Genomic DNA, 15,571 nt, shown 5'->3' with positions numbered 1-15,571 from the left:
TTATGGTGTTCTCAGGGTATATGCCCAGTAGTGGGATTGCTGGTCATATGGTAGTTCTATTTTTAGTTTTGTAAGGAACCTCCATACTGTTCTCCATAGTGGCTGTATCAATTTACATTCCCATCAACGGTGCAAGAGGGTTCCCTTTTCTCCACACCCTCTCCAGCATTTGTTGTTTGTAGATTTTTTGATGATGGCCATTCTGACTGGTGTGAGGTGATACCTCATACATATCGCTATTGTAAGGACAAAGTAATATGAACTAACACAGTGCTGGGCCAGGTGGGTAGGAAAACCTTTTAGGTAATTATGATGTAAGTTTTTCAATTAACTGATACTGAGTGAATATATTTTATGATGATATTTTAGAAATGCTTTATTTTCTAAATCTGATGCTAATCTTTAGGCTGTACATTTCCCTTCAGTAGCCTAACATAAAATTCTTCCTCTTCTCTCCTTCCTGATACACTCCTTGGTACACCTACCGTGTACCAAGAGACACTGTATTTGTTCAGTGTCTTTGCTCTCATTCCTCACATTTGATTAATCAAATCTTTCCAGTCCTTTTATTCACAGCTCCTCTCCTTTCCATCTTATCTTCTAGTGTAGACCCCCCCAACCTGACACCTAAACAACTGCAAGTTCGAATCCAGGCTCCATACTTAACCAGTAGTTTGAAACCCTTCTTATGGGTCTCAGGTTCCCCAGTGATAGAATGGAGAATAAAACCCAGGACAGAGAAAGTAAAACTCACCCTGGTAACAGTCAGGCTGTGATAACAGACAGAGTCAGAGACAAAGTCAACACAAAACAATGATTCTTCCAAGGTCAGCCACCAAATGTCTTACCACTTTTTTTTTGAATGATTAATGCTTTCTTATCAATGACTTTCCCAGCCCCCCTTTGTTCCTGAAAAAAAGATTACTGAGATAGCCAATTGCTAAACTACCTTCACTTTTTGACAACCAGCACAGAGCTAATCCCATTTCAGGGAATCCCAAACCAGAGCTGATCCCCCTTCACTTTAGCCCCTCCTTAGAATTATTCAGCCAAGCCCAAATCCTACAAAAAGCCCCTGCCTACTCCCTCTTATCAAGACACTCCACCATTTCCCATGGCGTGGGCTCTCCCTCATTGGAACAAGTTGAATAACCCTACCCTGTGGGGCTGCAGACATTTTCCTGATTGTCATTATTAGATGGGATTTAGCAGCAAGGAATAATATCATTCCCTTAAGGCTGGTGAGAGAAGTAAAAGAGATAATGTATCTGAAGCACTTGCAGTGATGGGTGTTACATAGTAAAGCACTCAGTAAATGCCAGCGGCTCTTCTTTTTATCATCATCATCATTATCATCATAGCACCCATCTCACTGAGGTCTGCCACCAATCTCTTCCCTCGCAAGTCACCCTGCATGGGGCTTCAAATTACTCTCATCTGTTTATACTGTTATTTGAATTTTTCAGTGGTTCTCCATTGTTATCAAATAAAGTCCAAATTCAGTCTCATATCCAACCCCTGCTATATTGACACCAATGACCTTTGTCTTCTACCAAAAAGCTTCTACTCCACCTGGCTGGTTTTTTTCTCCTGGTTCCCAAAGCAGAGCTTACATGCGGCCTGTACTCTTCTACTCAAGACAGATTCCCATCTTGTAATGGCCCTCTGCCTTCCTTTCCAACTCTCCAAATACTGCCCATCTATTTTCATCCTACTGCAAAGCTCTCCTCCTCCAGAATGTATCCTCCTTAAGCTCTCACCCTCTCTGATCCGGACAAAGCCTTGTTTATTTCATTCAACTTGCATAAAATCATATACTTCTTTGTATGGTTACTTTTCTCACAAATACATTTCTATCAGTTTGTAAGCCCTCAGCAAATACTGGATCATATATCTCTTTTTATTACAAATAATTTTTGTCATGAGTAAATGATATCTTTTGAAAAAACAGCTTCACAAATCAACTCTTCCATTTCCCTAAGAAGTATATTTATTCCATGAACTCCTTTCCAACTAATTTACACAATGAATTTCTCTAAATATATGGGATTTCCAGGGTAGGCTCCTCACACATGTTCAAGGTGGGATTTTCAATTCCAGGCTTCAAAAAAAAGGCATAATTTGCACATAGTTACATTGCCTTTATCTGTCTCTCTGTTGCAAAATTGCATCTAGAAATGCTTGCCTGTATCTGAGCTATGACTTTTTCTGCTCTGTGGTAGTTGGAACTTTTCAGTTCTCTTACTTTGTGAAATAGCATCATAGTGAATTTCTAATTATTTCTACCTCTAATTCTGCCCCCCTGAATTAAAGTAATACTATTTTCTTTACCTCTTGAAGTTTTCTAAACTGTTCAGCTTATCCTCTCTAAATTTATTACCCCACTTTTGATTCCCTCTGTCAGATCAGTTTATAATAATCTTCCATTTCACTCATTCTGACTTATTCAGACAGAACCATCCTATTTTGCTGAAGTTCATTGGTTTTGCTAGTTTCTTCTCAACATGATCTCCTTCCTTTGAGACGCTCTTGCTACAAAGACCAGGGCATGTTTCTATTCTTATTCATCCTTTTCATACAAGCCAAATATATTTTTTTCTAATATCCTTGAAAAGAACTGTCATCTACTAAGGTTTTATAGTATTCCTTAGCATGTTCTAGCATTCTTTTCTTAGAGATTTAAATACCCCTACCTACTGAATTAGGATTATATTTTCTTCCTCAAATTTCATTTCTCAAAAGACAATATTCTCTAGTAGACAAAACAAAGAAGTTAGTGGCTTTGTCCTACTATGACTTGCCTTTAACCGTGAATATTCACTGAACCCTCCTATTCACATTCTCATCTGGTACCAAGAGCCATCATCCTGGCCCCTATGTACTCATGAGGGATGTTGTCAGGATTGTTGCATTTGCCTGTGAAACCTCCTGATCTATTCTTAAAAAGTATTAAATAAATGTGTAGTAGTTATTATTAATATGACTAATGACTAGTCCTGTTATTACTCTGTTCTTATTCTAACACAGGACTGAAGAAGACCTGTACAACGCTGGGAGGGGGTGGGGAGACAACAAATTCAGGTGCAAAGACCTAAGTTCAAATCCTAGCTCCAACCCGTTATAGCCAGATGACCTTGGATGGCACTAAGCTGCTCTGAACCTCAGTTTCTACTGTAGATAATAGCAACTATGTAATACAGCTGTTGACGTTTTACATGAAAGTGAAATATCAGAATTTATTAAAGAATTTGAAGCTAATGATCTCATCCCAAGGAAGTTTCTACACTCCACTAAACTGATTCCTCATTTAACACACACACACACACACACACACACACACACACACACACACACACACACACACACACACACACACACCCTGAGCCCCACAGTGTATGGAATTGGGAAAACTAGACAACGATTAATAAAATGCAGTCCCATTAAATTCACCTTCTATAAGCAGTCATTGATCCTTCTTTACAACAAAAGTGAAAGGAAGAAAAAGCAAGAGAGAAAGGAAACCACGCAAGTTATCCTTTCCTCTTGCTTCTTCCTTAGCCCCTCCCCCCGTCCAGTCAATTGCCAAGTCCAGTGACTAAGGTGGTTTTCACCACCTAAATATATCTCACACTCACCCCCTTTCCTGCATCTTTGTCCCACTCCCCCCAACAACATCTCATCCTAGGCTACCGCCAGCCTGCCAACACCATTTTTGCCCCTCTCCAATCTATTTGCTAATCTGATCATGTCACCATCCTCCTTGAAACTGTCTGGTGACTTCTAGGTCACTGTAAAGGGCCATTCTTCAGGGAATAGCAGTGTGTACCTGTAGCTGCTGCCCTTTCTCATTTAACAAGACTGATACTTTTGCCTTGCTGGCACTTGTCATATTCTGTATTGTTTGCTGGTTAGTTGTGCATTCGTCTTATGTCCCCTCTTTCCTGGTAAGTTCCTTGGTGGGGAGGGCCAGTGCCACACACGTGCCAAGTGCGTGGTATCTGTGTATTGAATGATGTGACAATCTAGTTGCAAAGACAAGCCACAGAGGTGAAAGAGTAGAGAACAAGTTTGAGGCAATATCTTCAGATTCTGTGCTATCGGCAGTATACTTAAGTGTTGTGTGAGGCATTCTTATCTTGCTTGGAAAGAAGCAGGTGCAGTCAGGTGTCTTGCTTACTTCCCTCCACCTCTACCATCCTAGTCCAAGCACCACCATTTATCATTGGGACAATTCCTTCTCTCTTACTACCCTACCCTCTACCTTCTACCCAGTTCAATCTTCAGTAGCAGCCACAGTGATCTTTTTTGAGTGACTATAAATCAGGTTATGTCACTTCAATGTTTGAAACTTTTTAATGATTTCCTATCAAACTTAGAATAAAATCCAAGCTTAGTATACCGTCCTCTGAATTCAGACACCTTCTTCGTTCTCTGACCTCTAGCTCTTCTGTGTGACTGGGATGGTCTTTGCCAGGATCTTCCCAAGACCTAGATCCTTCATGTCATTCACAACTCAGTTTAAATGCTACCACCACATTTTCTGCATCACCCAAAGCTGTGGGATATTTATTTACATGAGAATGGTCTGTCTCCCACTGTGTCCCTCACCAGCTCACTGGAGTACGGTACCCTATCCATCTAGTCCACCACTGATCTCCCAGAGCCTAGACCAGTACCTGGCTCCTGAAAAAGCAGGTGGGGAGGTTGGGATTAACATTTACACACTACTATATATAAAATAGATCGTCAATAAGGACCTATTGTATAGCATAGGGAACTCTACTCAATACTCTGTAATAACCTATATGGAAAAAGAATCTGAAAAGGAATAACTATATGTGTATGTATAACTAAATCACTGCTGTACACCTGAAACTAACGCAGTATTGTAAATCAACTATACTCCAATAGTAAGTAAAAATTTTAAAAGCAGGTGCGGGATATTTGTTCACTTCCCAAGCACTCCCTCATATCCGAAGCCAGTCATTTTGCAAATCCTTCATCTCCGCTTTCATGAACGTGCTCTCTCCCTCATAAGGCATCTCCGTAACCTAGGAACCTCTCTAATACCCTCTGTTTGCTCAACATTTATGATCCAGCAGATAGCCCGACAGAGAAAGCCACCATGAGTCATGCTGTGCAATTTCGAGTACCTGGAGAGAGGTGACATTTTTCACAGTGTCAGCTGCGGTACTTTCCAAGTGCTTCCCTGTTGCCATGGAAAAGGCTTTATGAAGCAAATCCAGCCAAAGAGAAGCAGGTTCTCCCCGGCTCCTGAAGTCTGTGCACAGCCACCATCCCCCAGATGGGCCCAGCAGAGGACTTGCTCGTGGCAGGGCCCCAGTCAAGGCTGATCTGAGTTAAATGGACTTGGGGCTTTGATGCCTATCATACGTACTCTGCTTCCAAGTCCCTGTCAAATGCCAGTTTCCAGGATTGCAGATGAAAGTTTCCTGATCATCTTTGCTGGAAACTCAATTCTCTAAAGGCCAACACCTGTAATTTTTTTTTCTACCCATAATAATCCTTATAGCTCACATTTATTCAGCACTTACTTTCATTGTCTCACTTAATCCTAAAAACCATCAAGGTGACAGATACAATAATTAGTTCCATTTTACAAAGTAAGAAATCGAGGCTCAAAGAAATTAAGTAAATGATCACAGGTGACACAGAGAACACACACATGAGACCAGACCTCAACCCAGATGCTGCCCTGGGGACCGCTGGCCTCACTTTCCCCTCTAGGGGGCTTTCCAGGAAGCCTGCATGGATCCTTCAAGGACTGCACAGGAGCCCCCACACAGCCACTTGGTGTGGCTGTCTTCATTGAGACATAAGAGAGTAGGGTCTAAGGTACTAGTTGACACTCAGAAGTTGCTTGAATCTGCTCTCTGGGCTTAGCTTGCTTTGAGCCACCTCGGCCCCGCCCCTTTCTTGTGTCCACTCCCCGCCGGTCAAGGAGAGAGACGAGGGAATAAGACAGTTCTTACTTGAACTAGCGCCCCAGAAAACCGGCTCCATGCTTCCTGGCCTGGCAGATGTTTAAAAGCTGACTCTCGGGCTTCCCTGGTGGCGCGGTGGTTGGGAGTCCGCCTGCCGAGGCAGGGGACGCGGGTTCGTGCCCCGGTCCGGGAGGATCCCACGTGCCGCGGAGCGGCTGGGCCCGTGAGCCGTGGCCGCTGAGCCTGTGCGTCCGGAGCCTGTGCTCCGCAGCGGGAGAGGCCGCAGCGGTGGGAGGCCCGCGTACTGCAAAAAAAAAAAAAAAAAAAGATAAAAGCTGACTCTCTCGCACCTCTGTGTCCATGACTCTTTGGAGGACCCCTGCTGCATTCTCCTGCCCTATTCCCTGGCCTTCCCACCCCGGCCCGCTGGTCACTCCCTGGGCTCTGCCATCACCCTGTGTTATGCCTACAGACCATCGCTGCTGGGGCCCTCCTGCCCCTGAGACAGGACTGGTGGGTGGTATCTAAGAAAATCCAGCAGCCCTCTCTCCTGCTTGGACCACAGGCTCACTCATGACCCTTGTCCCCCAAACTCTGCAAGTACTCATCTCAAAGCGGCAGTTGTATGGTCCTGAGACCAAAGCAGTGAGTCTTCTCTGGATATGCTGGTTCATGGTGTCCCGGTTGTGGCATGTCCCACAGCTGCCCGCCCCCCACTAGACTTGCAGTGTAAGAGACGCCAGCTCCCGGGATGGGGGAAGTGGGTGGGGACCCAGGGCAAGCCTGAATCTAAAGAGCCTCCCCACAGCCCCCTTTCTCTCTCTTCTACACTCTGATCTCTTTTCTTTTCTTTTTTTTTTTCTTTCTCCTAAGATATACATAACGTGAAATTTGCCATTGTAACTGTTTTCAGGTGTGCAGGTCTATGGCCTTAAGTACATTCACATTGCTGTGCAAGCATCACTGCCATCCATCTCCAGAACTTTTCATCTTCCCCAAGTCAAACTCTGTACCTGCTAAACACTGACCCCCCTTCCCACCTCCGCACAGTCCCTGGCAGCCACCACCTGCTTCCTGTCTCTTTGAATTTAACTACGCTAGGAACCTCATATGAGTGCAGTCCTACGATAGTTGTCCTTTTGTGAGTGACTTATTTCACTTGGCAAAATATCTTCAAGGTTTATCCATATTGTAGCATTTGTCCAGATTTCCTTTTTGTAAAAGCTGAATAGTATTCCATTCCACATTTTCTTTACCCATTCATCCATCAGTAGACATTTGGGTTGCTCCCATCTCTTGGCTATTGTGAATAATGCTTCTATGAACATGAGGGTACAAATGTCTAAGTCCCTGCTTTCACTTCCTTGGGTGTACACTCAGAAGTGTAATTGCTGGATCATATGGTAATTCTATTTGTAATTTTTTAAGGAATCACCATACCATTTTCCACCGTGGCTGCATCATTTCACATTCCCACCAACAATGGACAGCATTTCAATTTCTCCACAATCTCCCCAACACTTGTTATTTTCTGGTTTTGTTTTTGTTTTTTTATAATAGCAACCATCATGTGTGTAAAGCGGTATCTCATTGTGGTTTTGATTTGCATTTCCTTAATGACTAGTGAGGTTTTCGTGTGCATTGACCATTTGTACATCTTTTTTGTAGGAATGTCTATTCAAATCCTCTACCCATTTTTAATCAGGTTTCTGTTGTTGATGTTGAATTGTAGGGGTTCTTTATATATTCAGGATATCAATTCCTTATCCGATATATGATTTGAAACTATTTTCTCCCATTCCGTGGACTGTCTTTTCACTCTGTTGGTGGTGTCCTTTGATACACAAAAGTTTTTAATTTTGAGGTAGTACAACTGATCTATTTTTTCTGTTGCCAAAGCTTTTGGTGTCATATCCAAGAATTCATCCAATGTCACAAAGCTTTTCCCCTATGTTTTCTTCTATTGGTTTTGTAGTTTTAGGTCTTGATCTACTTTGAGTTAATTTTTGTATATGGTGTAATGTATCTAACTCCCTTTTCAAGATTCTGATTTGCTATGGGTCTTAGCATCACGGATTTTCTTTAGAAATCTCATATGCAAATTTTTCTTACACTTACTTTGTATCCAGTATTTATCTCGCTGGTACTTCAGTCAAAGCTGAGTCAGGAAGAGTCTAATTCTAACAGCTGTATGATAGGAATAGCAGAAGTAGAAACTGCAAATTATCGACTCTTCCCCAGTTGGATTCCATGTAGCTCAAATCCAACTAGAGCAGAAGGTCCACACGTTGGAGTTTCCCACCCTAACAAAAGCAAAAACGGAGTAAAATTTTTGATATCTGTGAACGGTAAGGAAAGGCAAGAGGAGTATTCCAGTTGTAGAAGAGAAGACTGAGGGGTGATAAGAATAGTTTTCAAACATATGACAAGGGTTGCAGACGGCGGTTCCCTTACTTCACCGAGCAAAGAATAAAAGGAAGTAAGTTTAAATTGTAGCATGAGGGATTATTTTAGATATATCCTGAGAATGTGTATCTAGGTTACCAAGGATGGTAAATCTCTCTGTCTTTAGAGATTTTTCTTTTTAAAGGAAATAGAAGACTTAATTGGGCTGGGGGGTGAAATAAATGACTCAAAGTTTCTTCCCTGTTGAGAAATGATATTGCAGGAAAAAAGCCCTTTTTTTTGTTTGTTTGTTTGTTTTTGTGGTACGCGGGCCTCCCTCTGCTGCGGCCTCTCCCGTCGCGGAGCACAGGCTCCGGACGCGCAGGCCCAGCGGCCATGGCTCACGGGCCCAGCCGCTCCGCGGCACGTGGGATCCTCCCAGACCGGGGCGCGAACTCGGTTCCCCTGCATCGGCAGGCGGACGCGCAACCACTGCGCCACCAGGGAAGCCCAAAAAGCCCATGTTTTGAAAGGAATCAGTTTCCTTATCTGACTAGTCAGTAATTTTGAACACTAAATTAAAAGCCAAAGTGCTCTCAGCTATAACTTCCACATACGTTGCTGCCTATTCCCTTTATACAATTTCTGTGTCATTTACGATAGCTAAATGTATGCAACAGTGATAGCTACATGGAATCTTTTTGTTACTTCTGCTTTTTCCTTCTCTGCTGTATTTGTTTTACATTTGAATTTTGCAAAGAAAAGATCAAACAGCATTAAACGTTTCTTTGCTATTATGGTCACCAATGTGTTGCCACTGTTATGAAAGGAAACTGGCTCGAATATCTGTAACATCAGCTAATTCAAGAATCAGTTTGATTTGGGAATATAGCATCTGACTTAGGGAAAGATTGACCTTATGATAGGTGAAGGGAAGGGAAGCTGGCTGTTAGTAAACTTAGTTTGCATCCTTTGCTCAGGAGGAGAAGGAAGAAGGGAAAAGTAACTTGGAGTATCTTGGGAAGTTAACTGGACATGAGATTTTTTTCCATAGTTAATCCATTAAATAATCAATGTGTGAGCTGACCTAATAACATTAGCAATCCCAGTTCTTTTTTTTCTTCCTAGTGAATTCAAGTCACTTTCAGCTAGGTTACACTTGGAATGTTTACCTTCCCACTGAGTTATTACTACTTCCTTACTAATGCAGAAAGTGAACTTCTCAGATGTTGCAGAGTTATAGTTGGCTTTTCCCCTGAAGCTCATCTCTGGCTCTAACCTCTGCTTGCCTGTCTGGCCTAATCTCATTCCATTTCCCACCCTGTCTCAGCCCCACCCTCTTTTCCAGAAGTAAGTCCTCTACGCCAGCCACGTTGCACTACGTATCTCCTCCGTGCCTTCTCAGATGGCCATTCCTGCCCTGAACATGTAGTGACTGTACCCTTCAAGTCTCTTCCAAGCCTTCCTGCTTCTCACACTTAACCCAGGCTGAGTGGCATTTATTTCACAGTACCCAGGGTTTCCCCCATCACAGAACTCTACACTTGTAGCTGTCCATGTACGTGTCACTCCGAACATTATCTCCACTCTCTCTGAGCTGCTCAGTGGAAGGGCTGTGACATGTTCATTCCTTGAAACCCTTGCATCTGGCATATAAATGTGTGCGGTGATTAAATGAATAAATTATTATCCCAATAGTAACTAGCAATTCATTTAAACAAGTACTGATAGCTGTTGGATTGGTGGGGCCCGGGGGGTTGTTTTGGTTTTGGTTTTGGCTGCACCGTGTGCCGTGTGGGATCTTAGTTCCCTGACCAGGAATGGAACCCGCGTGCCCTGCACTGAAAGCACAGAGTCTTAACCCCTGGACCACCAGGGAAGTTCCGGATTTTTGTTTTAATTCAGGAAACCAAATCTACCCTTGAAAATACAACGTAAAGATTGTTTAAACCTATATACTCGGCCATGATGAAAAATTCTAACCAAACATTTCCTTAGCCATGACCTTAAAAGAAATGAGTAAATTAAGGACAAATGAGAAAAACACCTCTCTCAGTTGCTACACCAGCACCCAAGAGTTGTAAAGAGATCCTAACCTCCCACTTTTTATTCATTCACTTAGTCATTCAGCAAACATTTGTGAATGCCTCCTTGACATTTATAAATAGGTTATGGTACCAAATGCTGGAGGTACAAGTCTCAGAAAGGCCTCATTTCTTCCCTAGGAAAGTTCACTTTATGTTCCGTGCATTCAAATTCCAATGAATATTATTCTTTCTTCAACAAAATATCTTTTTAATTGCAACCACATAGAAAAAGAAAAAGGTGGACATGAGGAGTAGTATGACATATGTGAGGGGAGAGCAAGGCCAAAAAGCACAAGTTCATTTCTAACCAATTTTCTCATGTGGACTCAGCTCAAATACTGATGGTTGAAAAAATGTAATCAAATCGCATTCACGACCTTAAATTATTATAGTGTCTTGTTAAATAACGCGATGTGAACATGTGGGAAAATAACCTAGTTTTACAGTATTTCGGTGCAGTTTTCTATTTGGTCTAATATCCTGAGTGCTTGGGTTGTTACGGTAATAAGTCTCCTAGAAGTACTTATGCATATTTTCATCAGTAAGAAATGGATTAATGTCCATGCTTGAAGGCCATTTATCACATGGCCCAAGCAGAGAAGTTGGAAAGAGTGCCTGGATTTTTTTCTAACGTGCATAGTTGATTAGAGCAGGTCTCTTCATCTCAGGATTTCGTTTGAGAAAGGACAGATTTGCGCCTCCAGGGTTTCAGTGTTTATCCAATCTTAAAACCCTGGACATGTTACAAAACAGCACATGGGCTTCCATCTGTTTGCTCTTTCTATGGATCTATTTTTTTGGAAGGATTGAAAAGATTTATTATGCTAAAAATATATTCTATTCTATAGTTTCCAAGCCAAGCTAAGACCATAAATTTTCCAAATCCTCTAAGGATGAGGATGCTATATTCACCCGTTCTTTAATACTTTAAACCTAGAAAGTCCCTGGTACTACTTAAGCCAAAGTCCCAAAGTAAAACATAAACCAGCAGTAATGCTGGTGCCTTTTCTTTTCTAGCACAGAGAGAAAGCTTAACATTTTAGATAGTTTGAAAATATCCCTTATGTTTCTTATTTCTGCCTTTTTCAGATCACTATAATATTATTAAACATAAATGCATGGAGGCTGTACGTGCACACATTCATTATCTCCAGGTTGATGTTACAATTTTCTGTTTGACTGTAACCTCTGAGGCCCCCCCCCAGGCCTCCCATGATTCCTTGTAATTTCATTGGCTTCGTCATGGCTCTGACCAGGAAAAATTCTGCATATCTGCCCCCAAAGGCTAAATTGTGTCTGTTGAAAAGTGAAGAGGCGAGTCAGTCATTTATTTTGGATAATACTGCCCACAAGTATTCCCCACATTTTAAATATGTTGGAGGCCTGAATTAGTATTATTACGAAGACAGTCTTACATTATTTATGTACATGGAGATGCTCACCAAATACGTTAATATTTAACCAAATTCAGTAATTCTCCAGCTCTCCACACAACTTTGGAAAACCAGCCCAGACTACAGAAACGACTTCATTAGTAAACGGTGGATAGACTGGGCCCAGTTGAAATCTTCAAAATAAATAGAAATCTACTTATATTGCCAGGGCTGCGTTCTGTGCTCCAGTGCTAAAACAGCCTCTGTGTAAAGGATATACGGAATGGATAATAATGGGAACGAATTACTATTTGCACCGTTCTTCCAAGAAATTTGTGAAAAATGTTTTCTCCTAAATTCTCACCACAACTCTATAAGGAAGATCTTGTTTTTACCACTTCACAGATGGTAAAAGTAAGAATTAGGGAAATGAGGTGACTTGCCTCAGGTCATGTTAGTACTAAGTGATGGGGCAGAGCCATACCCCAGGTTCAGTGCTTCTAAATCGCACATTCTTTCTACCACGTACAGTTCCAATATTAGGTTTTAATATATTGTTCTCTTTGGCTTTGTAAACCTTTTTCCAGGCGTTGATGATTGAAAATAATGAAAATAAAAATAATGTATCTGTTTGAAATTTAAATGTCCAAATGATTCTTTTTATGCGACTGGCCTTTGTAACCTTTGATGTAGGTGTACATCCTTATATGAATTCTGAGAGACAAAAAGTGAGAAATCGTGTCAGGAATTCTTATTCGTTTTAGGGATAAAAGGGTAGAAGGAAAAGAAAGAGAGATGAAAAAAAAAAACACCTGTTGCCAAAAACAACAACAGAAACTAGTTATTCCATAAATGGTCACCAGAAATTGCTACTGCTTGTCAACTGAGAATATCCAGTGTTCTTCAAGACTGTATCTCTTCTGCTCTTCACTAGTTCTTCTGCTTTTAGTGTAACACAACCCACTTCCTTGTAGCCTTCTTGCCTTCATATGACGTACTCCCCCTCATGTTGCTGTAACGGTAGAAATTCTTAGAGCTGAAAAATGTCTTCATAGCTATTTGCCAAAAAAGAAAGGAAGGAGGAAGGGCAGGAGTCCTCATTTTCCTGTTCAGAAGGTAACCAAAAACATAGGTTATCCCCATGTGTGGAAATATGCTCACCCACAGGTGTTCATCAAGATGCACTTATCCACAGAGAACTGTGTAAGGCCATTCAAAACCCATCCTAGTGCGAATTCACTGTGGAATAAAAGGATCCCTGGGACATTATCTACTAAATAGAACAAGCCAACCAACCCCTTGCCCATGTAAGAACTATTTAAATTCTCATTACTCTCCATTCCACCCATTCCAGGTGTATCTTCTTCCATGTTTCATTTATTCTCCTAAATCCAGGTGCATAGTAACGTTGCATTTTAGTATCTAGTTATTATCCTTCATGGTTTATGAATTGCTTTCCAGTCCTGTGTACTCAGGCAAGCATCTGGCCCGTCGGCAGGTAGGCACACATGCCTCTGTCCTCCCATGGGTCACAGCACAGCTGAGAATCAGCACCTGGTCCCCCAGCTCATGCTTCAGACACCATTTTAATCTCACCAAGGCAACATCTTTAATGTCTTTGTGATGCTGGCTGAAGGAAAGCAATGAAAATGTGAGTGAAAGCAATGAGACTCAGGGCCTGAGCGTCTAATCTTCATTTGGAAAGGGGTGGGGACTGAGATATTCTGCAACTTCAGGTAAGATCCCTAGGCTTCCCCAGGCTTTAGCTCAAATCTTGAGCCATTTAGGTTTGAATTTCAAGCAGTTTCTGTTTTGCTCTCCTTATTTATCAATGCCATAAAATAAGCATCAATTTTAAAAAGATGCTAATCTTCTTCTGCTTTAATAACTCATCGTATTGGGAATGCTCCATAGCCCCTTAGTAGTCATGTTGACTGAGGTACCTGGCAAGCCAGATCCTCGGGTTATGAGCCACTGTTGTATGGTCTTGCCCTTACATCCCCACAGCGTGAACTGTATACTCACCAGGAGCCAAAAAGGACTTTATCGCTCACAACAATAGCAGTAGCCAGGGCATCAGCATTTTCTTGTACTTGTTCCCCTAGGCCCAGTTCTTTCAGAGTGGCACAGAGAAGGCCAGGTGACACCTGGATTGCATTACAGGAGATGAACCCTAGGTTTAAGGATCCAAACTCGTTAATAATGAACGGTAAGCAAACTTACCTTTGCTTTGAAGGGACATACTATCTATCTTCCAAGGCTATTTGCTATCCAAGCGTCTTTGGGGAAATGGTCCAGAACAAGGGGAATCACGCTTCTGGTCATCGACATGGAGAAACTCCAGAGACCCTTGGAGAATTGTTTCCCTAAAGTAGGTAGAGGAGAAGTTAGTAGAAGGAGAAATTTTGATTATCTTAAAAAGATAAATACTTAATGGTAAAGTTCTAGAAGGAGTTGGAAGAACTATAGAACCAAGAGCATTGAAGGAATTGTTGGTTTTAGAAAGGAGAAGAGGTTGTTTCTAACTAGAATAAGAGAGAGCAAGAAAAGAGTAGGTATATTAAGGGACTTCCCTGGCGGTCCGGTGGTTCGGACTCTGCGCTCTCACTGCCGAGGGCCCAGGTTCAATCCCTGGTCAGGGAACTAAGATCCCACACGCCTCACAGCGCGGCTGAAAAAAAAAAAAAGAATAGGTACGTTATGGTAAAAGATTAAAGAAGAGAGGTGGGAAGCTGCGGGAACTTTGATCAGAATACGGTTTTCTTTGGGGGGAAGGAAGAGAAGAGGACAAATGTGAAGATCTGCCTGGACGGTTTGGAGCTGGGGGGAGGGATAGGTGAGATGGAGAAGATATGAAAGTTTCATAAGCTTGAGATAGCTCCTGTGGGGCATGTGACACGCTGTCAACAAAGGATGGACAAAGGGAAGTAGTGAGGGTCCAGCTGCAGAGAAATAGATTGTGTCACCCCTTAGTGGGGAAGATTAGAACAGTTTCTGTCTTCGACCTGTATCCCTCAGCTCTATGAAAGCTGAAACAGGAGAAGCAAATGGTAGAAGCTATTTAGGGTGGGAGATAGCAGAAGGTCTAGGGGGTGAGGAATTCTCAGTTACTAGCATCTTTGACTGTAGGGCTCAGAACTGAGGAGAAAAATAAGGTAAAAGGGGACTGATGGACCGGCCTCGGGGTGGGAGGTCAGGGAAATTTATCATTCATTTACAAATATTGTTGAAGGCAAGGAGCTGTCCAACAGAAGTGTGGAAGGACAAGAGCTGGAAGGTGGAAGTGTCGTGGTTGCAGAGAAAGAGCGTGAACTTTGGCAGAGGAGCTATTCTAAACGAAAAGGCGACTTGGGAGTGGCTTGTTGAAGTGGAGCTCAGATGAAACCCTCTGGGGAGGACGTTTAAGGAACTGTGCAGTCAGGAGGAGAATCAGTCAGCTGAGTTATAATGAAGGCAGTGAAAAACTGTGTAGACAGCAAAGGGATCCACCGCCTCCTCCCCTGCCCCTGAAGTTTGTATCTTTTCTTAGACTTTCACTTGGCCCTTGTATTCTGTCACATCAGCACATGTGGTTTTGCCCAAGGGGTCTCAAGTATACACTTGATAGAGATCAGATACTTTTTTTACACAAAAGCATTTTTCTCCCCACTGGGTTATTTGTTGTTGTTGCGTTTTAAGGGTTCTTTTGCGGGGAAGGGTGGTATTCTTTTTTTTAAAATTGAAGTGTACTTGCTGTACAATATTACATAAGTTACAGGTGTACAATTGAATGATTCACAAT

At 42.1% G+C, this 15,571-nt stretch overlaps 1 protein-coding gene across 1 annotated transcript in view; it reads left to right on the top strand.

Moving 5' to 3' along the window:
• The window catches only part of KCNB2 (potassium voltage-gated channel subfamily B member 2), a 402,961-nt gene that overhangs the window by 288,146 nt on the left and 99,244 nt on the right, over positions 1–15,571 (top strand). The window lies entirely within an intron of this gene.

The sequence above is a fragment of the Physeter macrocephalus genome, chromosome 15 (genome assembly GCF_002837175.3).
Source record: "Physeter macrocephalus isolate SW-GA chromosome 15, ASM283717v5, whole genome shotgun sequence".
Classification (NCBI taxonomy): Eukaryota; Metazoa; Chordata; class Mammalia; order Artiodactyla; family Physeteridae; genus Physeter; species Physeter macrocephalus.
The sequence above is the reverse complement of the archived record's forward strand: the minus strand, read 5'-3'. Positions and strand labels throughout refer to the sequence as shown.